This window comes from Bombus terrestris, chromosome 12, assembly GCF_910591885.1.
Source record: "Bombus terrestris chromosome 12, iyBomTerr1.2, whole genome shotgun sequence".
Taxonomy (NCBI): domain Eukaryota; kingdom Metazoa; phylum Arthropoda; class Insecta; order Hymenoptera; family Apidae; genus Bombus; species Bombus terrestris.
This window is the reverse complement of record NC_063280.1, coordinates 9,958,482-9,970,643: the sequence shown is the minus strand read 5'-3', so window position 1 is coordinate 9,970,643 and position 12,162 is coordinate 9,958,482. Positions and strand designations below refer to the sequence as shown.

Genomic DNA, 12,162 nt, shown 5'->3' with positions numbered 1-12,162 from the left:
CCTCTCGATTCCCTCCACGACGTGAACGAACGAGAGCAGAAATTTCCTATCTCTCTCTCGTTCTCTTCCTCCTTCCCCTTTGCTTCCCTCTGCGTCCAACACGCGCATGTGCGGCTATCGATTCCGCCTGTTCCCGCAGGAACACAGGACTACGGCGATACTTTTTCCTGCGCAATACTGAGAGGAAATTGTCCTGCGAACACCCCCTGCCGGAGATACGATAAAGACACGCGCGGCCAAATGGGTTGCACTCGCAAAGGGCAAATTTCAACTGAGCAGATTCCATTCTACCTAATGTGTTTCTTGGAACATTTCCTCCGTACGAAGAGTACAGGGCAATGACAGTATTCCTATTCTTTACGGGAAAACAGGTTTAAGATCCACCACGTTGTCAATCGATTTCATCTTACCAACATCTTCCTTTTATATATATTTTTGTAATATTGTTTGTTTCTAATAACACTACAATATAACATCAAGATATTAAAAAGTTATTTGTCTGACTAATTACAAATAATTGTATGATTACAGGATTAGTTATATATAATTATATTCGTAGACAGTATGTCGATTAGCATTAACAATAGAATTTCTAATGCTAATTTCGTATAATAAACCGTGGAAACTTTAATTAAGGTTAGAGAATAGCTTGTATACATAATAGTTTCGGTTATGAATTTATGGCTTTGATCTGATAGTACTTTAGTTTACCAAAGTATCATTTATAATTCAGTTTGCGGGGGTGAAACTTCTGCAATTTATTGTTACGGTGAAAATGAATATAATCGCAGGATTGTTAGTATGTTTTCAGTTCGCCACGAGCACGGCCTGCGCCTGCTGATGAAACGAGCTTAATTAAAAGGATTTAACGAACGCCGCCCCGGCTTTGGGCGAATTTAATTAAAGACGGAACCGCATCGATGCACCGATGCATCCTACCTCCTGTAATCTCTCGTACGATTTTCACAATTTTCTCTCCGCAAAGTCATGATATAAATCTTACGACGTGATCGCTACGTTAAAATAACAACGAGCTTACGAAAATTCCACGTGATCCATCCATTAGAATTTCTTTACCATTCTATTTTCTTATGTACACGATTTTAATGTTTTACGTGTATAATAATTTATTCATATAATTAACAATAATACGATGTCACATAATTATTACATAATTTACAATTTATAATACGATCGTATCTTATATTTTACGAAATACCAATCATTAAAAACCAGACGTTTCATGCGTTGCAACACAGCTCGTTTCATTCGACTGTACGTACACGCGTAAGAACGAAACATCCTTCAGAAATTTCAGAATTGCCCACTATACGAATCTCATCGGTTTTTCTTTTCTTCAGAACTTTCTTTTTATATTTTCTGGTCCGACGCGTTGACTTGTTCGCGTCACCCCAACTGCACTCGATGCAACGCCGCCATAACAACTCACGGGAGTCGAATTACCCCCCACGGACTAGAAAACAGGCAGGGGGAGAATCAGAGAGAGACAAGGTTCGCTGGACCAGCAGATGCATTCGCTCAGGTGTTGTATTCGAGCTCGGTCGTGCAGTCACGCACCTACACGAACCTGCGTAATCATGGAGGTGGATACGACGCAACCCTCCGTCGACGATTGCCCGTGTCCAGCCCCTGTTTCGCGATGGAAAATTCCGCTTGCCCCGAAAACACTTGGCACAACGAACCATCGCGACATTCACGATGGCACCTTTTAATATCGACGTTTGTTTGTCTGCGACTCGCGCCCATTTGAGGGCAACTTTCATCGAGCAATTGCTATTCTGTTATAATTTCTCTGGCCGTTTTCCTCTTTACGATGGGCTCTTTTGCGATTTTTGAAAGAAACTCACAAGTAGGTGAGGGATATTTATTTTTTAAGCGATCTTTGATGCTGGTGAATTCTCACGAGGACTCATTTTACAGTCTCTGATATCATTCGTGCTCGTTTAATGGAGGATCGACTATATGGAAGGGTTACGTAAGAATAAAATTTTGTCTGAAGAATGTTTAATTCCTGAATGGACAACTGATAGATCGTTTTATAATTTTCTACTTTTTCGTGGTTATATAAATAGCCACTTAACTTTGACATTTAATTTTCCTGGAAATAATAGAAAATTTATATGAAATCGAGCATTGCTGGGAATATTTGCGGAAGCGATATTTAACTGATAAAATAATATCTATTCAATTTCGAGTAAATAAACAAATACGGTATATCTGGGAAAATAATATTCAGCAGACAAAGTAACAATGAATTGCTCCAAAAATCATAAGGATTCGTAAACAGGAATTCAATGAACTGGAAATATCGAATCTGGCAAACAAAAATCTTGAGACGAAACGGCAGATCGGATACAAATGTATAAATTCAATCGGTTAAATGAACTTTGCGTTCGAACATATTGTGCCTTTTACACGGACGGAGCTGAGAAAAAGCAAGCGAATTCGAGCGAATAAAGCTGGGAGTCATGTAGTAAGATAAAGCGTCTTCTCGAAACTGACAATTGACCAAGAAAAATAGAGAAAGCTTGTGAACCGTCTATCAGAGCGAAAGTTCGATTCAAAGCGCTTTACAGCTTTGCAAGTCTCTGGGGGAACATCGTTCGATATTTATTTTGTTCCGAAGGAGATACAAAAATAAATTCGCTACGTGACTGTCTCTACAACGGCTATATTTCTCGCAAAGGTTAGATACAACGAAATAAGAAAGGAAAGCATAAGAAATTGCATTATTGACGACGTTCGAAAGGAACGAAGTTAACGTGACATGTGCAAAATTGTTTCTGATACGGTTCGTGTCAGGGAATTTATTTGATAAATTGCACTGCAGTCTCTGAGAATCGACGATATAAGCATTTTCTATTAAATATTGCAACTGTCATATAATCGCGATACCGTTAATGTTATATATTATAACAAATTATCGCAGAATTTTCTCCTTTCTTTTATCGATTTTATCAATCTTATTGACTAAGGCTACTTACTTGAAAAATTGAAGATAATCGTAAAAGTATCAATAGATACTCTTTTATCTTTAGATGTCCTTCGTAATTTTCAAGAAAGCAGAGAAAACGCGCTTGTTTTTCGCTTGTCTTCGCTAATATTCCGTAGCCTTGACCCGTAGCCACGTTTGCAGAAAATCTAAGGGCATGGCAAATGAATCGATTGTTGGAACACGCTCAAACATACTCGGGGACCACGCACTATGCTCCAACTTGGCTCTAACAAGCGTCTCTTTGGCTTCCATTATCGTCGCAACGCAGAAACACGATCTAAAGGTGCCTATTACCATGTGTACACTTGCCTCGTGCTGTATAATCTCGCCACCGCACCGGCTGCGGCTCAACCCCAATTAGAGTTTTGGTAATGGAGAGACAGTCGGCCGTAGCCATGAAAATGTACGGGTGAACGTCGATCAGTCGTTTCTCGAAACAAACAAAGCAGAAGATTGGCTTGATTGTATCGTTTCGGATGGTGATTTTCATTTTCTATTCTGGTCACGGAAATTTTGATTTCAAATGAATTTCGAACATTTTATTGCATTTTTCCTTTCATCGTACAAATTACTCCATGCTATTCTAATCCGTTTGAAACTTTTCTTTATTGCCCGTTTCATATTTCACGTACACGATTTTCTTTTACAAGCTTGGTCATCTAAAAATTCAAGTTCATAGTTCGATCGCGTGAAATTCGAATTCCGTGCTGTTCGATCGTTTATTTCGAAGCGTCTGCGTATGCAGCTAAGGCTGCGTTCCAAAAGGTCCAGCAGAACTCTGAGAAACGCAAAGCGAGATACGGAGGCAAATATAATTATAGACTCGTTGCCGAGGCAGCAGAAATCGCCCGAGGAACCGTTCTCTTGGTTTTCTAACGAGAAACATAAGTTTAATTCTGACTTGAAAATAAGTACACGAGGACACGTTTGATGTTCTCGCGCGTTTCATAGCGGTTTTGCATCCTAAGGTTCAGCCGTTTGCACAAAAGGTATATCGTTGCAGCTACGTTATATCTGTGTTGAATAAACAAACGATAAAAAGCAAGGAACAAAGAGGAAGTAGAAAACAAGAAGCAGGAAACGGTTTAATTCAATACGGTTTTATATCTTGCTGAGAGTTCCATATTCATTCACAGTGTACTCCTATGCGTTCTGGACGTTTTAACGAATTAACGAATTAAAAAATCTATTATTAATAATCGATACAATGAAATTTTGCTTGCAAAAAGATCGACCGCCAAAGAGTTAAAGCAAAAATTGAAAATACTTTGTAAAAAGAAAATAGTATCGTTGATCATTTAATAAGAAAGGACTAACACACTTTCACGCTAGCATTGCTATTCATCGAACGAACATGACAAAGTCACCAAGGTGGAACGTTCAATTTTTCATTCCATAGACTTATCCAGCATCTACCGTCAATCACGGAAAAGTCGTCGGCGTTCCAACGAAAAATTTCCATCGAAATTTTTCTATGCGAACATCCATCTCGAAAATGCAGGGTTTTAAACGTCACGTACGTGTTACCTGTCAATTCGACGACGACGAAGAAAAATATTCGGTATCCACGAGGAATAAACATGCGTCGTTGGCTAAGCCGTCGCGTGCTTGCATATCCGGTGCACGAAAATGCATTCGAGAGTGCAGCTCTCGAGCCACAATGCACGCAGCACTAGAGACTTGCGTATGTCCGCGCGATGTCATCGCTCCTTTTTGTCGTCGATGACGAGATATCGACTCGTCTCTCCTCTGTCTCTTTGCTTTCGGAGAATGAAAGCCCCGCCAGAAATTAATTGGACGTGAAACGACGGAAGGCTGAATGATGTTTACGAGAATGACGGAGAAAAGTTGGAATATTCTTTCCTTTGCATTTTATCCGCGGGAAAATGTGAGAAAATAAATGTTTGCTACGATATAATGGTTCTGCTTGATAAATGACTAAATAGTTCTGTTGAATGACAATTACGTGCTATATAATTGTTTATAATTTTAGCAGCATTATAGCGCAATTATGGTAGAATGTTAAAAACGCTTTTAATCTTAGAAAGGCTTCAAAATATTTAATTACCGAGATATAGCAATTTTATAATATTTTGAGAAGTATTTTGCCTTTATATTCATCCATCTCACTGAACGATGAATGAACGAAGATATTCAGCTGATTGACTTGCAAATAACAGCCTAATAACACATCACACATGATCTGGACTTTGCATCTTCAAAATATAACTCTCCAATTGCTCGTTTTAAATTTAAAATTCGCCGATAGTATCTTCACGACTCGTTCTCTGTTTCTTCAATGTTTCCCACAGTGTCTGCGTAAGCTTGTTTCCAGAAATTTTGCACGCAGATGCGAGCGGATGGCCAACCGTACAGTGTCTAAGTCTAGATTCTAAGCACGATAGGGCAGAAGTATCACGCGACATTCACGAGACCGTTCAGCCAGGAAGCGACGTTCCTTTAAAGTTCGCCGCTTATCACCGCGTATCGTGCGATTCTTCGAGGGAACGAGGAACATCCTGCCGAGTAAAATGGTAAATTAGACCCGGTGCCTAGTCCCTAAAACCATCGCCCTAATGTCGGCCGATTTGTCTCCCTATTCAGAGGGCACCCGCAGAAATTTTAACGGCATCTAAATTAAAACGATTTGCCGTCGCGATATACGTTCGCTCGAACGTTGCTTGATCGAGACGAGTGACATTAATTAAATTTCGGGATGAAGATGGATAATTTGTTTGCTACTGCGCTTTCGTCTGACCTTGCAAAAAGTTCGTAACTATAACAACGAATTGTTTTTTTTTTTTTTTTTTAAGAAAAGTTAACAAGAAGTATACAGGAAGACATCTGGCTAAAATGTTATATAGCACAAGAGCTTAAATGCTCCGAAGGATTGATTTCTTTAAAACTCACACATTTTCTCACCACGCTGACACAGAGTTAAGAGCGACCAGTTCAGTGGCCAAAGAGGAAGTTGAAAAAGTCAGTCTCAAATTGAACCAGACAACGAAATAGACCGTCTGTCGGTCGATTGTTCACAGAGAATCGTCCCGTCAGTCGACTGACGAATTAGATTGGATCTCCCATCTAGTCGCTAAAACTGCTACCCTAATATCCACCCTGGAATCGACCTCCCTTATTCACGAGGGTGCTGATGATTAATTGTCGCCACCCTTCGACAGCGACGTATCAAGGCGAACGAGAAACTCGTGATCTCGAGCAACCGGCTTAAAAGTATCGTGAATGGAGGAACGATGTTGCATATTTGCAAAGTCACGCGTGCGTGCAAGTGGCGGATAAGAAAATTTCGCAAAGATTCGACGATATATTTACAGTTTGCTTAGTCGAAAGTGTTCATCGTTTTTTCCCGATAAATTATCGGTCTTCTTTGCATAGGACTATCTGTGTTTTCTTACGGAAACAACGACACGTTTGTTTTCGATTTTATGGCATCGGACTCCTTTCGATAAAACGCAAGCTGCTCTTTCAGGGTTCTACGTAAGCTATCGTTCGTTTACGGATGTCCATTCATGATGTACACTTTGATAAATCGATGTTTGAGAAGCGGTAGGTAGGTTCGGAAACACGCGACGCGTCAATTGTTGATTCATATGGGCGGGGAATGTATGAATTTCTTAAACGCTGAAACTATAAATTTTTATCACGGATGATCCTCACAGAAACGATATCGGTCAACTCCACTTTTTCTTCATTTCTCAACCGCATTACGAAAATATACGATTGACGTTTCGCTTGGATGCGAGTTGACCTTTTTAACCGGCATGCGAGTCTCGGTCGTAAAAAAGATGGAAGTAAACGCGAATCTCGTAAAAGCCTAATTGATCTTCACGAACGAAGAGAGAATCGCCGAAATTTCGTTCACCGAAGCATAAAATCGTTTCAACGAACCAATTAAATGGCGAAAGGCATGCGCGCGTGTATATAATCGATTACGTACACCCCCGCGTTTCGCGTTTGCCGCGAGTAGTTCAAAGGGAATGAACTAAAAGGCAATCCTGCCTTTGCCATTTCCTTCTTTTTCGCGTCTCGATTTCGTCTTCTTGTTTTTTCAACGTTGATTTTTTTTTTTACGTCTTGGCAGACTCGCTCGTCCGTCCATTAGCATTATTAAGGGTGGTTCGACCATCCACGAGGCGTATTTTATGGTAAAGTATCTAGCTAAAAAGCTAAAAGTATCGAAGTCGCGACTTCGTCACTTATCGAAATTAAATCTGATACCAGGTCGCGACCTACGGGTAGTAGATTTATCGCAGAGCCTATACGCCTATCGATACGAGTCGCGATAAATAGCGCGGCTGGTAGAGGAAGTTTCACTGGTGAGAATCGAAAGTTATCGAAGAACATCGCAACAATACCGACGAAGCTTTTACCTCTTCGTATCTCTTTACCTCCTTCCAGCTCGTATTCTTTTCCTACTTCGCGTCTTATCAATAAGATACCGTTTTATGATATTTCTCGAGTAGCTGCCGTTATCGAATAGCCCTGAAAAGAGAAAATAATACTCGAAGCACAGAGGCTGAGCTCGATGGCGCGAAATAAATTTCTCTTTCCTACGACGAGATTTACTGCAACCAGTTTCAAGCTGCGAGTGAAAAGTTTCTAGAGAACGAACGTGCAGATTGACAAGTTTATAAAATGGGATCTAATAAGAACTACACGTAAGTTGAAACGAACGAAAGTTTTCGAGCGGATAGCGTTATCCTTTACAATTGTTAATTCAAAAATATTAACAATTAAAAATTTGGATTCACAGATTTAGATCCACGTATAATTATACATTTTTATGTATATACGACACAATTTCTCACTCACGCTTGTTACAGTATTCTCTCTGGTCCTATGAATTTCGCACGTTGCTAAACTTTATCCAGTCAAATTTCGCACCTCTGATCCTTATTAATCCGACAATATTATCTCCAAGTTTCACAATTGGCTGCTCCGCAGAGCACAACGACGAGGCAGCATCCAACAGAGCGCGAGGAGCGCATTTCTCCGCTCCATGCTGGCGTAAAGCACATCATATCGGTGAACACGGGGCTTACGCAACAACCGGTCGCTTGTATAACAACAATGAGCACGCGTGCACGCGCTTTTCTCGGTTAAAAATAACCGTTCTAAAAACCGCGGTCCCCGACCACGCTTGGAAACGCAACGCAATAGCGCTCGATCCATTGTCTCGACAATTTCTCCTAGCAGGATTCAATTAACGAACAACAACGCAGGCCGCGATACGCGAGATTGACGTGGTTCTCTCGCCGAGTGCTATAACGATCGCGCCACAGGCCTTTGTCGTTTCGCCAATCGAACGTGTCGATCGAACGCGCGAAACGATGAAAAAATTGACTAACGACGACAAGAGTAAAGGAGGGCGTGAAGGTTCCTGGCATTCTGTGTCTAACAGAATGTTATAAAAGACCGGTTTGAACATTTTTCTGGCGATAGTCCGTAGTATAGAAAACGAATAAATCAAGACAGATTGTAAAATCAGTTGCGTTGAAACGAGAAAAGAAAGAAAATGGTGAAAAGGTGTAGGGGATGAGAAGACCTCGTTCATCGTATTTTTTCATAGTCGATGACAAATTTTGACGTAGCGACGAGCAAACAGGATGCTGCTTATCTGCATCGTCTCGATAAACGCGATGCACATACAAGCTGCGTCGTACGCGCTTTTTTCGAAACCAGCGATCGTACGATGCGAAGATAACCGATGATGTTTCCCTGCTACTTCCTTTTATTGCTGATTCAACCGATAGGTGACAACTATAACGCTTTGTGCTTAACATTTTATCTGTTACATATTTTTATCACGAACGATGACTCGTTATAAACCGGGGAATTTTCAGAAGATTAGGAAGAAGATTGATCGTTTTCTTCGGATTCTGGTGTCTTTTATGCTATGGAACCATATTGCTATCAACCTTCAATTGCTACGTATATTTAAAACTTATGTAGTTTCTGTAGCAATTGTATTTATTTGCATGTTTTAATAATGTTTTTATGTAAAATTAAAAAAAAAAAAAAAATTAAACGCCTCTTGGAAGAAAAGCATTAACCTCTTGAACAGAAACGGGGAAAAGATTCCTTCGGACCTCGCTCACAGACCCAGGTGTTCTTAATTGCGGACTACCTCTTACGCGTCACAGATTTCCTATAAAATCGATGTTTTTCTTACGATAATTATAAATGGTAAGTAACATGCTGCTCGTACTGCTTACATTGCTTAAAGAGATATATTTACATTTAAAAGTCGATTTTAAGAAATAATATAATATACTAAGAAAAAATGTACATCAAAGAATAATTATATCATCATCAAGAATAATTATACTTCGTGATATTATACGTTATCATAATTAATATATAATATATAATAATTTAATTTCACTGGCAGCATGTATCCATCCAAAACAGCACACGCCTACAGGGACCGTTTTTCCGCAACGACAAGGGAAGAACGTAATCGCAGTTGCTTGGTTAGATATTCAACAAAAGCTCCATTATCGTGGTAATTAGGTTCGTTAATTATTTTATAAAGTTCGCAAAACCGGTTAACGTTGCCACGGGTCGCAATTACTCCCCCGTTTGTTGGTATCGTTCAAAGCGAAACACGTGTTCTACGTCAACGTGCATAGGTATATTTTCATACGTTAAAACCCGTTAGCTTAATTAACTTCCTACAACGTCGTATATCTTAGAACCTAACATATTCCTCCTATGTGTCATTTAATGTTCTTTCCAGACTATTTTTTCTTTTAGAGCAAACCATACATGCTTGAACCTGTATCGTCGTTCTTCCCTCTCATAAGAAAACAAAATTCTACTTGGAACAACTTGATACACACAGACTATTCATTATATCTCTGGCAGTAACCACGAGGAGCTGCATCCGCAATTTCCAACGACTACCTACTAAAAAGCGAGACGAAGCAAGAAAAACATTCCACGCTCTTTTTTCTCCAATTTTTCTCGTTCATCTTCTCGTTCATCATCTCGTTCCAGTTGGCACAGTATCGTTGGAAAGTGACGAGAAAATCAACGGACCAGCCGTATCTTTTCCGATACGTCACTGCAACGAGATACGGTGGCCGAACAACGGTGAAAATAGCAACGGGGGACGATTATGCTCAGAGCTTTGGACGTTTCGGTTTTTCCGGGTTACCGTACAAAACTCGCTCGCCACGGCTATGTTCGATAGACTTTTAATCGACCACGCCCCAGTCTCATTGTGCGACCCAGTAATTGGAAACCGTGCTGTTTGTTCGCGTTATTGCCAACAGCGGGTAGAGAACGTTGAGGATTTCGAGTCGAATCGATCGCTCCTCTCGATGTGCTTATACCGTACCTGACTGCAAAGTCATCGATTCGTGGTATCGGTTTGAAGAACAAGATCGAGCACTTCGAATCAAATCGATACTAATGTTTGAATGTTTCGAATCAACGACACGTATTTTCAATTAACGGTTGCAATTAGCAATAGTTGAGATTATTAAGTTGATACGGTAAAAAAGTTCGAGTACTAGTTATCGATAGATGAATAATTTTTGTATTACAATTACATCGTTTCGTCTACGTTCTTATTCCACTGTATTGGCCCATAAGCATTTATGATTCTCTACGTTTAATTAATTGCGAATAATTCCTTTTTCGATAAAAGAAAATAGTGGAAAATATCGTTAGAACGTGATTAAAGCAGTTATCACGACAAAACGATCACTCAGTTACTTCTTCTTATTTCAAACACACTTCGCACAGTGCTTAATTACAGACATCAGAAACCACGCAATTAATCTCTCGTTACGTGAGTAGCGAGATTAATTGCGATGATTCTATATAATTAAACTTTCGTGCGATCGATGTAAGCATTATTAGCGCAGTGCTGGGATTATTATAGAGAACGCTCACGGTCGCTCATTTTACCAAGCAATTTACCATTCTGTTGAAAATGAAAATAAAATGACTGTAACGAAAATTGATTTTTTAGTATCAGAAACAAAATTAAAAAGTAATTACCAATCGTCACTTTGTGCGTCACTCGCGTGCCTTTATGATGTAATAGAATCCCGTTAAATTATTTTACGTCGATTCAATGAACGAAAACGATGTAGTATAACGACAGTTACAAAGCATCGACAGTTACTGGCAAAATGAAAACGTTAATTGCAAAACGAGCGTGGCTACGTGCGTGCGGCAAATGGTTCGCCGCAATTTCTTGCCAACAGCCACGGCAATTGGACGATATTGGTTTGCCACGGAGCAAAATTGGATCGTTTCAAGGAAGTGGACACTTCAGCAACGCGCATGGACGCTCCAATTCGCCGGTAATTGACCGACGAGAGGCAAATCGTCTTCCCCAGCTCGCGTACACTATGCGTGGCTTCCGTGTCAAAAGACTCGCATACAACGGGTCTTGGCAAACCAATAGAAATCTCGGGATTTATCGAGATTCACGATGCCATTGCGAACGTTCAACTTCAACAACAAATCGATTCTTCGCACATTATGTAGCAAATTACGAAACATTCGATACTTTTATTTTCCATTAGATTCTCTGCTAGTGGAATTCATTATCCAATCAGCCGAAACGCCGTTTCAAATTTTTACAGTCTGTTTGAAGAACCTTTAAATTTTCCAATCGAGCTCGTTTCCAGAGCGTCCGTGCGAATCACCGCAAACGGACTTGTTCTGGTTGACTTAAAAAAATCACAGAGCATCAGAGAGAGGCACAAGCCGAAAGTTAAACAAAGAACCGTGGACACAGGCACGCGATTCAACAAATTCTAATCCCGTGGAAAGCGCACCATAGAACTTCCTGTCCTCTCGCTAAGCGAACTCATCGACCGGCTTTCGGTCAACGTTTCGGACGCATTCAACCGCATTTCCATTCGTTTCCACTACGCCAAACGAAACTGCGTATAAATTTCTACGTATCTATGTTGTTCCAACTTTCGAAAAAGCAGTTGCAATTTTTATTTTATTTCTTTTCGACTATTTCAGTGACGAACAATAGTCCGCAAAGCGTTGGTGTCTTTTATTCAGAATTTTCGTAAAAATATGCAAAAGATGTCGCGCGTCGCACGTTGAAGTATAATTTGTTTGAATAGAACAGAATATAGAAATTCGAGTGACAA

At 40.1% G+C, this 12,162-nt stretch overlaps 1 protein-coding gene across 3 annotated transcripts in view; it reads right to left on the bottom strand.

The window, feature by feature from the left end:
- The window catches only part of LOC100643056 (amyloid beta A4 precursor protein-binding family B member 1-interacting protein), a 152,988-nt gene that overhangs the window by 34,350 nt on the left and 106,476 nt on the right, over positions 1-12,162 (bottom strand). The gene's annotated exons all lie outside the window — the stretch shown is intronic.